Here is a 12938-nt window from a genome sequence, read left to right on the forward strand (position 1 = left end):
TCGTGTGCAGCGCCTGTTCTGGGCTCTTGATTATATCGACTGGATCCTAGACGATTAGAAAACCGTGGGCTGGTCGGATGAGTCCCGATTTCGTTAGTAAGAGCTGATGGTAGGATTCGAGTGTGACGCAGACCCCACGAAGCTATGGACCCAAGTTGTCAACAAGACACTGTCCAAGCTGGTAGTGGCGCCATAATGACGTGGGCTGTGTTAATGTGGAACAGCCTGGGTTCTCAGTATGTTCGACTACTCGGAAATCATTTGCAGGCATTCATGGACGTCATGTTCCCAAACAACGACGGAATTTTTGAGGATAACAATGCGCCATGTCATCACGTCACAGTCGTTCGCCATTGGTTTGAAGAACATTCTAGACAATTGGATCGAATGTTTGGCCACACAGATCGCCCGACATAAATCCCATCAAACATTTACGGGACATAATCGAAAAGTCATTTCCTGCACATAATGCTGCACTAGCAACACTTTCGCAGTTATGAACGGCTACAGAGGCACCCAGGGCTTAATATTTCAGCAGGGGACTACCAACGACATGTTGAATCCATGTTACGTCGAGTTGCTGTGCAACGCCGGATAAGAAGGGGTTCGACATGATATTAGGAGGTATCGCATGACTTCTGTTACCTCATTGTAGATAGAAGAGACAATCAAAGCTTTGAAATGCAGCCGACAGGTGTAGAGAGCTCTGCTATTGTGGTTCAAAATACAATTCCAAGATGAAAGCGGTGACGGTTACATGATCTGTGGTTTAAGTGCGAAGTACACTCCTGGAAATGGAAAAAAGAACACATTGACACCGGTGTGTCAGACCAACCATACTTGCTCCGGACACTGCGAGAGGGCTGTACAAGCAATGATCACACGCACGGCACAGCGGACACACCAGGAACCGCGGTGTTGGCCGTCGAATGGCGCTAGCTGCGCAGCATTTGTGCACCGCCGTCGTCAGTGTCAGCCAGTTTGCCGTGGCATACGGAGCTCCATCGCAGTCTTTAACACTGGTAGCATGCCGCGACAGCGTGGACGTGAACCGTATGTGCAGTTGACGGACTTTGAGCGAGGGCGTATAGTGGGCATGCGGGAGGCCGGGTGGACGTACCGCCGAATTGCTCAACACGTGGGGCGTGAGGTCTCCACAGTACATCGATGTTGTCGCCAGTGGTCGGCGGAAGGTGCACGTGCCCGTCGACCTGGGACCGGACCGCAGCGACGCACGGATGCACGCCAAGACCGTAGGATCCTACGCAGTGCCGTAGGGGACCGCACCGCCACTTCCCAGCAAATTAGGGACACTGTTGCTCCTGGGGTATCGGCGAGGACCATTCGCAACGGTCTCCATGAAGCTGGGCTACGGTCCCGCACACTGTTAGGCCGTCTTCCGCTCACGCCCCAACATCGTGCAGCCCGCCTCCAGTGGTGTCGCGACAGGCGTGAATGGAGGGACGAATGGAGACGTGTCGTCTTCAGCGATGAGAGTTGCTTCTGCCTTGGTGCCAATGATGGTCGTATGCGTGTTTGGCGCCGTGCAGGTGAGCGCCACAATCAGGACTGCATACGACCGAGGCACACAGGGCCAACACCCGGCATCATGGTGTGGGGAGCGATCTCCTACACTGGCCGTACACCACTGGTGATCGTCGAGGGGACACTGAATAGTGCACGGTACATCCAAACCGTCATCGAACCCATCGTTCTACCATTCCTAGACCGGCAAGGGAACTTGCTGTTCCAACAGGACAATGCACGTCCGCATGTATCCCGTGCCACCCAACGTGCTCTAGAAGATGTAAGTCAAATACCCTGGCCAGCAAGATCTCCGGATCTGTCCCCCATTGAGCATGTTTGGGACTGGATGAAGCGTCGTCTCACGCGGTCTGCACGTCCAGCACGAACGCTGGTCCAACTGAGGCGCCAGGTGGAAATGGCATGGCAAGCCGTTCCACAGGACTACATCCAGCATCTCTACGATCGTCTCCATGGGAGAATAGCAGCCTGCATTGCTGCGAAAGGTGGATGTACACTGTACTAGTGCCGACATTGTGCATGCTCTGTTGCCTGTGTCTATGTGCCTGTGGTTCTGTCAGTGTGATCATGTGATGTATCTGACCCCAGGAATGTGTCAATAAAGTTTCCCCTTCCTGGGACAATGAATTCACGGTGTTCTTATTTCAATTTCCAGGAGTGTATATTACAGTTTTTGCATAAAAAAAAGTCTCCAGCTGCTATTCACCACCAGCTAGTGTACGTCTGAGGAGTGAGTGTAATGTTACTAAAACAATTGCGGTTTTGGGGCTATAGAGTTTGTAAAGGCAGAACAGTTGCGCGAGACGACTAAGGGCAAACGCGGCCAAACACGTACCTCAGATAACATCGTGTGCCGCGTCGAAGGGAGGATTCAAGCCGATCATCGCATGTACGTGAGGCAGACTGCACGTGAACTCAAAGTCTGCATTGACAATGTGGTGGACATCGTGCTCAACGCAATGGACTATTGCAAGACTTTTCTAGGTACCGCCGCAGTTCTCAGACGAGAGTAACAAGTGAATGGGATTGTCTCTCCAACACTTAGTGTGGAATCAGGTGAATGATTTGTTACTGCAACGTATAGTCGCAGGGAACAAAACGTGAGTGCATCATTGTCTCAGTCTGGAACGGCTGATGTAGGCGATTGGGAGGGAACAGCCGGCCGCTGTGACCGAGCGGTTCTCGGCGCTTCAGTCCGGAACCGCGCTGCTGTTACGGTCGAAGGTTCGAATCCTGCCTCGGGCATGGATGTGTGTGATGACCTTAGGTTAGTTAGGTTTAAGTAGTTCTAAGTCTAGGTGACTGATGACCTCAGATGTTAAGTCCTATAGTACTTAGAGCCATTTGAACCATTTGATTTGATTGGGAGGAAACAACCTGAATTGCTTTCGAAACATTTGTTGTTGCACAACAACGCTCGACCACATATGGCCTCGGTTACCCTTGATTTGGTCCGGCGTTTCCGATCGAATATATTGGAATGCTATCCATCCAACCTGAATAACGCACCAAGCAATTTTCATCTCTTCGGACCGTTAAAGAAGCACCTGGTCTGTCGCCACTTTAGAACACTTGCCGGCGATCAGGAAGCTGTTGTTAAGTCTCTCCCAGATCGCGATTCTTTATTCTCTTACGCCGGTTTCGACAGCTTGATTTACCGATGGAACAAACGCTTGAACAACTACGGTAGTCGCGTGGAGAAGTAACTTTGCGTATTTTTTTGATTTCCTGAAAAAATCTTTTCTCGTGGAGAAATGGTTACCTTACTTTTCTATTCACACTCGTATTTCAGTAAACTGTCTCAGCAGAAACAACAATTCATTGCACGAACGACGTGCATTTCTCAGTACGGTATCACAGTTTTATATCTTTGGAAAAGATATATTAGTCTGAAACAAATACTTCTCAGTCCTCAGAGGATAATGCGATGGCAACTAGGAGTTCTACAGTGCTACGCCCTCTGCCTAAAAGGCGTCACCAGACACAAGCAGGGATGGGCACATGGTCGGTACACCGCTCCCCCGACAGTTAATGTCAACTTTGGAACAGAAGCCATTATTTCTGCCACATGTAACGCATCATTTAGGTGATGTATTCCCAGGTTTCCAGCTCTGATGATGATTCTATTGCTGTGCACTACTCATTTGTTGCAAACTTTTGTGGTCAAAGTTACGCAGATGATAAAGAATCCTGATGTGAATATTATAAGAAACTAATTCTCGGAAACGAATATCTAGTTTTTTGATTTACATAAACAAAATACCCCTTTCAGCAACAAAGTAAGCTCACAGTAGCTGTTCAGAGTGACGAGGAGAAGTCTCAGTGCGTCCATCACAACGTAATCCAGGATAGAACTGAATTCTGTGTTCAGAGCCATTTGGCAGAATTGCTTACATGCTTTGTTTGTGATAAGGATGTAATTACTGCAATAATATGACCTTATTCGTGGAAGTGTGCAAGACACGGACAAGACGCTGGGTGTTTATAGGTGAATTTCCTACCGTACGATCCAATAGTATATTTCCAAATTCCTTGTCGAGAACTTCGACCATCTCTCCGTGTTTTGAACTACCGAGTTTCCTGTGAGGTTCTGTCAACGACAGTAAATTTCTCCCAGTTTCGATGAAACCTGATGGAAAATTTTATTTCCATATTCATTCGGCCTTACAGGAACTACATCGTTCTGCACCATACTTTAATTACATCTCTGTAACATCCCATAACGAGTAATAACACAGTCTACGATATTAACAAAGACTAATACACAGATAATACTCCGTCTTCGACAACTAGTCAGAACTGTAAAGAGTACTAAATCCCTCGTCGATTCTTAACAGATAACTGTGTACCGTTTTTCTTGTTTGTTTTCTTTCACAATAGTGACACTGACGCTGATACGGAAATACGTCGTCTATTATGAAACATATACAGTATACAAACACGTGCCGCACACACATTGCTCGTTCAACACACTCTGGACTCGCATTCGGGAGGACGATGATTCAAACCCGCGTCCGGCCATCCTGATTTACGTTTTCCGTGATTTCCCCAAATCGCTTCAGACAAAAGCCGGGATAGTTCCTTTGAAAGGTCACAGTCAACTTCCATCTCCACCCTTCCCTAACCCGATGAGACCGACCAACCAACCATCCGATCGTTCAACACTTTGTACTGCCTAGCGATTCATTTTTGACCATTGTTTCGTTATCTCAAAATACTCAGTTGAGGATCCCCTGCTGCCTGTATAGTTTTGACTCTACAGTTTCTCGGACACATTTTACGAGGGCAGTTCAATAAGTAATGCAACACATTTTTTTTCTGAAACAGGGGTTGTTTTATTCAGGATTGAAATACACCAGGTTATTCCCCAATCTTTTAGCTACACAACACTATGTTTCAACGTAATCTCCATTCAATGCTACGGCCTTACGCCACCTTGATATGAGGGCCTGTATGCCTGCACGGTACCATTCCACTGGTCGATGTCGGAGCCAACGTCGTACTGCATCAATAACTTCTTCATCATCCGCGTAGTGCCTCCCACGGATTGCGTCCTTCATTGGGCCAAACATATGGAAATCCGACGGTGCGAGATCGGGGCTGTAGGGTGCATGAGGAAGAACAGTCCACTGAAGTTTTGTGAGCTGCTCTCGGGTGCGAAGACTTGTGTGAGGTCTTGCGTTGTCATGAAGAAGGAGAAGTTCGTTCAGATTTTTGTGCCTACGAACACGCTGAAGTCGTTTCTTCAATTTCTGAAGAGTAGCACAATACACTTCAGAGTTGATCGTTTGACCATGGGGAAGGACATCCAACAGAATAACCCCTTCAGCGTCCCAGAAGACTGTAACCATGACTTTACCGGCTGAGGGTATGGCTTTAAACTTCTTCTTGGTAGGGGAGTGGGTGTGGCGCCACTCCATTGATTGCCGTTTTGTTTCAGGTTCGAAGCGCCTATGAATATCTGAGATGCCCTGGTGTTCCGCCAAAAGAAACTCGATCACTGCCCGTTGTTTGCAACGCACATCCGTTACAGACGCCATTTTAACAGCTCCGTACAGCGCTGCCACCTGTCGGAAGTCAATGAAACTATACGAGACGAAGCGGGAATGTTTGAAAATATTCCACAAGAAATTTACGGTTTTTTCAACCAAAATTGGCCGAGAAAAAAATGTGTTGCATTACTTATTGAAGTGCCCTCGTATTACGATTGCTCACCTGTTCCTCTTCGCCACTTACTGGGAGCCAAAGAGTGTCTGGGAAGAGTTGTTCGGCACCCGACGAAGACGTTCAGTTCAGTCGTTGTAATACTGCACGCAGAAATGGAGTGATGAAATCCACTGGAGATCCGAAAATACAGGGTTTGTGTCATTTTAGCTGAGCACAGTTCCAGATCTCCTATCGTGGAAAAATCCTTAAGGTACCGTGTACCGAAACCGCGTACAGTGGTACAGACACGCTGACTGCTCACTTTCGCAAGAGAACGTGTACCGTAGAATCGAGCGTTGAATAAAATAATTTCTTCTTTTACGGCCCTGTGTGAAATCTAAACCAGAAGCTCGGAGGCAAATTGTCGTTAATCTCATCAGTGCAATTATTAATTTCAGATTCCTGTATATGGTAAACAAATTTTCGCATTTTCATTTTACACCGTTCCTTTCTTATACACTCATGTAAAACACCTTGAACGACTAGAGATAGGACGTTCATTTTCACAAGGCATGTACATTTCTATGTTCTGCAGAAATGATTAGCAAATCAATAACCTCGGTTCAGTACGTGTCCTGTTGCCTAGTGGGCACAGGGTCCGCCATCGGTTCTGATAACTTGTTCCACGTGTGATGGCTTCCTCGCGTGTAAGGCGCGAATGATGTCCTGTGATACAGCCATCCATGCTGTATTCAACTGGTTCCAAATTTCAACAGTGTTGGTTGGCATTGGGGCACTGCACTGCGCCAGTTATTTCACCATATCCCACACCTTTTCGGTTGGCAACAAGTCTTGTGATCTAGCGGGACAGGGCAAAAGGCTGACATCCTGTGACACTAGCAAGGCACGTGTTCGTGCAGCAACATGTGGTCGTGCATTGTCTTACTGAAAAATGGCGTACCGGGTGTCGTGCAGAAAGGGTATGACTACGGGTTGTAGGATGTGATTCAAGTGGCTCACACGGGTCACAGTGCCCTGGACACGCACCAACTGTGATTTGTGCTTGTACCCAATAGCATCCCACGCCATGAGGCTTTGAGTTGCGTCTGTATGTCTTGTGCGAATGCAGGCACTGTGATGCCGCACCCCCTGTCTGCGGGCGAACCAAAATGTGACCATGATTTTCAAACAAACAGAACCTGGGTTAGCCCGAAAACACTATCTGGTGTCATTCCTGTCTCCAGTGACGTCGTTCCATTCATCTATTTGCCGTCTAATATGCTTCTGCACTTTCGTCAAAGGTAGGCGGAGAAGTGGACGATGCGCACGAAACCCGTGCCGTAATAAACGGCGACAGACTCAAATAGTTCAAATGGCTCTGAGCACTATGGGACTTAACATCTGAGGTCATCAGTCCCCTAGAACTTAGAACTGCTTAAACCTAACTAACCTAAGGACATCACACACATCCATGCCCGAGGCACGATTCGAACCTGCGACCGTAGCGGTCGCGCGGTTCCAGGCTGAAGCGCCTAGAACCGCTCCGCCACAACGGCCGGCTGGCGACAGACTGTCACCCCTGATAGTGCACAATGTAGTACACTTTTCCACTGTTGTGCCAGAGCTGAGGAGGACGCCAATGCCGTTCGGTTGAGGTGTCGATTTTCTTGTGGAATGGTCTGGGTGGTCCGACCTGCCCCATCTTGCCGTGTTCTACGGTCTTCCGTGAAGCAATCTGCACACACCCGCTGGAAACACTTCCTAACACAGGATAGGCAATTTCCCGGATGTATGCGTCACATTTTTTCCTGCCAATATTGCGTCCTCTTTCAAGCTCACTGTTTTAACGGTGAGGTTCGCGCATACGTCTGCGAGGCATCCCGGACGTCTGCTCAAGTAACACTGGTCCATTACCTTCCATTTATAACGACAACGAGAGCAGCAGGCACATTTTACCGGCAGGTGGTGTTGCCTCGGGATATCAATGTGGACACTGAACCCGCGGGCGGACATGGTTCAAATGTTAATCATTTCTGTAAAACATACACTACTGGCCATTAAAATTGGTACACCACGGAGATGCCGTGCTACTGACGCGAAATTTAACCGACAGGAAGAAGATGCTGTGATATGCAAATGATTAGCTTTTCAGAGCATTCACACAAGGTTGGCGCCGGTGGCGACACCTACAACGTGCTGACATGAGGAAAGTTTCCAACAGACTTCTCATACACAAACACCAGTTGACCGGCGTTGCCTGGTGCAACGTTGTTGTGATGCCTCGTGCAAAGAGGAGAAATGCGTACCATCACGTTTCCGACTTTGATAAAGGTCGGATTGTAGCCTATCGCGATTGCGGTTTATCGTATCGCGACATTGCTGCTCGCGTTGGTCGAGATCCAATGACTGTTAGCAGAATATGGAATCGGTGGGTTCAGAAGGGTAATACGGAACGCCGTGATGGATCCCAACGGCCTCGTATCACTAGCAGTCGAGATGACAGGCATCTTATCCGCATGGCTGTAACGGATCGTGCAGCCACGTCACGATCCCTGAATCAACAGATGGGGACGTTTGCAAGACAACCATCTGCACGAACAGTTCGACGACGTTTGCAGCAGCATGGACTATCAGCTCGGAGACCATGGCTGCGATTACCCTCGACGCTGCATCACAGACAGGAGTGCCTGTGATGGTATATTCAACGACGAACCTGGGTGCACGAATGGCAAAATGACATTTTTTTGGATGAATCCAGGTTCTGTTTACAGCATCATGATGGTCGCATCCGTGTTTGGCGACATCGTGGTGAACGCACATTGGAAGCGTGTATTCGTCATCGCCATACTGGCGTTTCACCCGGCGTGATGGTATGGGGTGCCATTGGTTACACGTCTCGGTCACCTCTTGTTCGCATTGACGGCACTTTGAACAGTGGACGTTCCATTTCAGATGTGTTACGACCCGTGACTCTACCCTTCATTCGATCCCTGCGAAACCCTACATTTCAGCAGGATAATGCACGACCGCATGTTGCAGGTCCTGTACGGGCCTTTCTGGATACAGAAAATGTTCGACTGATGCTCTGGCCAGCACACTCTCCAGATCTCTCACCAATTGAAAAAGTCTGGTCAATGGTGGCCGAGCAACTGGCTCGTCACAATACGCCAGTCACTACTCTTGATGAACTGTGGTATCGTGTTGAAGGTGCATGGGCAGCTATACCTGTACACCCCAAAGGGTTCAAAGGGCTCTGAGCACTATGGGACTTAACATCGATGGTCATCAGTCCCCTAGAACTTAGAACTACTTAAACCTAACTAACCTAAGGACATCACACAACACCCAGTCATCACGAGGCAGAGAAAATCCCTGACGCCGCCGGGAATCGAACCCGGGAACCCGGGCGTGGGAAGCGAGAACGCTACCGCACGACTACGAGCTGCGGACTGTACACCCCATCCAAGCTCTGTGTAACTCAATGCCCAGGCTTATCAAGGCCGTTATTACGGCCAAAGGTGGTTGTTCTGGGTACTGATTTCTCAGGATCTATGCACCCAAATTGGGTGAAAATGTAATCGTATGTCAGTTCTAGTATAATATATTTGTCCAATGAATACCTTTTATCATCTGCATTTCTTCTTGGTGTAGCAATTTTAATGGCCAGTAGTGCACTAATGTCCATGTCCTGTCTCTAGTCGTTCAAGGTGTTCTGGTTTTTCTGAATATGTGTGTATTTGAATCTCATTCCATTTTATACTCCTTGTTGAGACTTTCCTTATTCTCCTCTGGTAGCCCTCCCAGAGATGGGATTCCGTGTTAAACAGCGGATGATTTTTATAACTGTATGTCGGATGAAGACATAACTTCACTTATTCTTCACGCTATATCAACGATGTTGAAGTTTTGTAGACAATGGAGTGTAGGAAAATGGCCATCGAAACTTCCCTTAGCGATATCTGATTTCTGGATATCACCAAGGAAATAATTATTGTTTGTGATGTCTGATACATATGCTCATCGTAATAGTTATCTCGTTTAATGAATGTGCGAGAGGACTCTTCTTGTTTTTATTAAGGCAGTAGATCCATTTCAGTTAAGAACACTTACCAAGCGCCATAACGAACTTGATTTTAATAGCCTCCATAATAAATTCCATTCGAATACCGAGACGTAATTTTCAATACTTATCGAAAATTGATAAGATTGTTGTGTTCGCTTGGTATTGACAAAAAAAAAAAAAAATGAAAATACGTTGAGATTGGCGATGGGGTTGAGTCTGGTGTTGAGTTCCCATGGAGGTGAAGACCCACTCTTATGTATGGTAACGAATTTTGGATAAGAGAAATAAAGGAGAAACTGGCAGTCAGGGAAGTTGAGAAAGGACAGTATCCGATAAGATATAAAGATCTTCGCCGTGTATATTAAAATTGAAACTACAGCCAGCTCTTACATCGACACACTAAGAGAAAAATACTCCTTGAGTACACAGTCATCATACTCCGTTGCTTGTTGAAACTGCTCCTATAAAATTAGCGTCTAAGTTGACTTCATAGACCGGTAAATGGGATGGGTTGACTTTCCGTCGATCTCGATAAGCTTTTTCCCTGGAATCCAACGGACAGATATAACTTCTGCACCAACACTTGGTGTTAAAAAAAGAAAGCGTAGTGTCGGAGTACATTTAAAGTTTGCCTGTGTCGATGGTCGTGACCACATCAGTAAGTCAGGAGGAGAAGAAACTAGTACTCATTTATTTACAGTTGCAATCACTGAGGAAGGCGATAGTGGATAAAAAAAACGTGATTACACGATTTGAAGAAATGTTGTAGAAAGCTATGAGTTGTTCAGAGGAAGCTTGATGAAGCCATGCCCTGACTTTCAGAGAAATCATTGAGAGGTGACAGGACAATAAGATATCATATGTAAATAATTAGATGAACCTTATCACGAAAGCTATACAGATACTGAAATACAAAAACCAGATTGATTCAAAATACTTCGAAGCAATTACAAGAACGGCAGTGTAGAAATGAAATTTTATAAAGTAATGTCCATAACCATACGTTTGTGTAGTAAGAAATTTCATTAGATAAAGCAATAACAGCAGAGATCAGGCAGCTAAAATGAAATATTAGAGGAGTTAAGAAGGAATGACATTTTCCGACAAGTCATGAAGATTTTTGCCTTGAATAACAAAATTGAAACTACACTCCTGGAAATGGAAAAAAGAACACATTGACACCGGTGTGTCAGACCCACCATACTTGCTCCGGACACTGCGAGAGGGCTGTACAAGCAATGATCACACGCACGGCACAGCGGACACACCAGGAACCGCGGTGTTGGCCGTCGAATGGCGCTAGCTGCGCAGCATTTGTGCACCGCCGCCGTCAGTGTCAGCCAGTTTGCCGTGGCATACGGAGCTCCATCGCAGTCTTGAACACTGGTAGCATGCCGCGACAGCGTGGACGTGAACCGTATGTGCAGTTGACGGACTTTGAGCGAGGGCGTATAGTGGGCATGCGGGAGGCCGGGTGGACGTACCGCCGAATTGCTCAACACGTGGGGCGTGAGGTCTCCACAGTACATCGATGTTGTCGCCAGTGGTCGGCGGAAGGTGCACGTGCCCGTCGACCTGGGACCGGACCGCAGCGACGCACGGATGCACGCCAAGACCGTAGGATCCTACGCAGTGCCGTAGGGGACCGCACCGCCACTTCCCAGCAAATTAGGGACACTGTTGCTCCTGGGGTATCGGCGAGGACCATTCGCAACCGTCTCCATGAAGCTGGGCTACGGTCCCGCACACCGTTAGGCCGTCTTCCGCTCACGCCCCAACATTGTGCAGCCCGCCTCCAGTGGTGTCGCGACAGGCGTGAATGGAGGGACGAATGGAGACGTGTCGTCTTCAGCGATGAGAGTCGCTTCTGCCTTGGTGCCAATGATGGTCGTATGTGTGTTTGGCGCCGTGCAGGTGAGCGCCACAATCAGGACTGCATACGACCGAGGCACACAGGGCCAACACCCGGCATCATGGTGTGGGGAGCGATCTCCTACACTGGCCGTACACCACTGGTGATCGTCGAGGGGACACTGAATAGTGCACGGTACATCCAAACCGTCATCGAACCCATCGTTCTACCATTCCTATACCGGCAAGGGAACTTGCTGTTCCAACAGGACAATGCACGTCCGCATGTATCCCGTGCCACCCAACGTGCTCTAGAAGGTGTAAGTCAACTACCCTGGCCAGCAAGATCTCCGGATCTGTCCCCCGTTGAGCATGTTTGGGACTGGATGAAGCGTCGTCTCACGCGGTCTGCACGTCCAGCACGAACGCTGGTCCAACTGAGGCGCCAGGTGGAAATGGCATGGCAAGCCGTTCCACAGGACTACATCCAGCATCTCTACGATCGTCTCCATGGGAGAATAGCAGCCTGCATTGCTGCGAAAGGTGGATATACACTGTACTAGTGCCGACATTGTGCATGCTCTGTTGCCTGTGTCTATGTGCCTGTGGTTCTGTCAGTGTGATCATGTGATGTATCTGACCCCAGGAATGTGTCAATAAAGTTTCCCCTTCCTGGGACGATGAATTCAAGGTGTTCTTATTTCAATTTCCAGGAGTGTATATGCAACTGTACTATCACCAAATTTCACAAATGGCGGAACATTGTTTACCAAATCGACCCTGTTTCCAGTCACGGACATGGAAACGGAACAAGGACGAGTGCCTAACCATCGTATGAATGATGATAATGGAAGTTTACCCTTGAGACGATAGGATCAATAAAACCGGAGAATTTTAGCCGTAAATATTTATCAACAGAGTTAATAACATCTACATACACCTTTTCGGTTTTCTCACCAAAATCTATCCTATCACCAAGCTGCTTCAATAACGGATGTGGTCTGGAGAGTCTAATGAGGGTGTAGGGAGTTACAGACAGTGCAGCCGCTGAATGCGAACTGTAAGCAACTGGTACAGTTATATCTAAAAATATTGTTTCAAAGCTAATTTAGAAATTCGGCTGTAAGTGTGATAAGCGGACCTTTTCATGGAGTGGCATTTGGTGTTCATCTGGCAACCAACTTAGTGTAGCGTGTCACTTAAAGAATAATGGGTGCATTGTCTTTTCACGTATTAAACATATCTTCTACCATAGTATATAATGTTTCCTTTTATTATAAAACCGTCCGCAGCTCGTGGTCGTGCGGTAGCGTTCTCGTTTCCCACGCCCGGG

Source organism: Schistocerca cancellata, chromosome 2 (genome assembly GCF_023864275.1).
Source record: "Schistocerca cancellata isolate TAMUIC-IGC-003103 chromosome 2, iqSchCanc2.1, whole genome shotgun sequence".
NCBI lineage: Eukaryota > Metazoa > Arthropoda > Insecta > Orthoptera > Acrididae > Schistocerca > Schistocerca cancellata.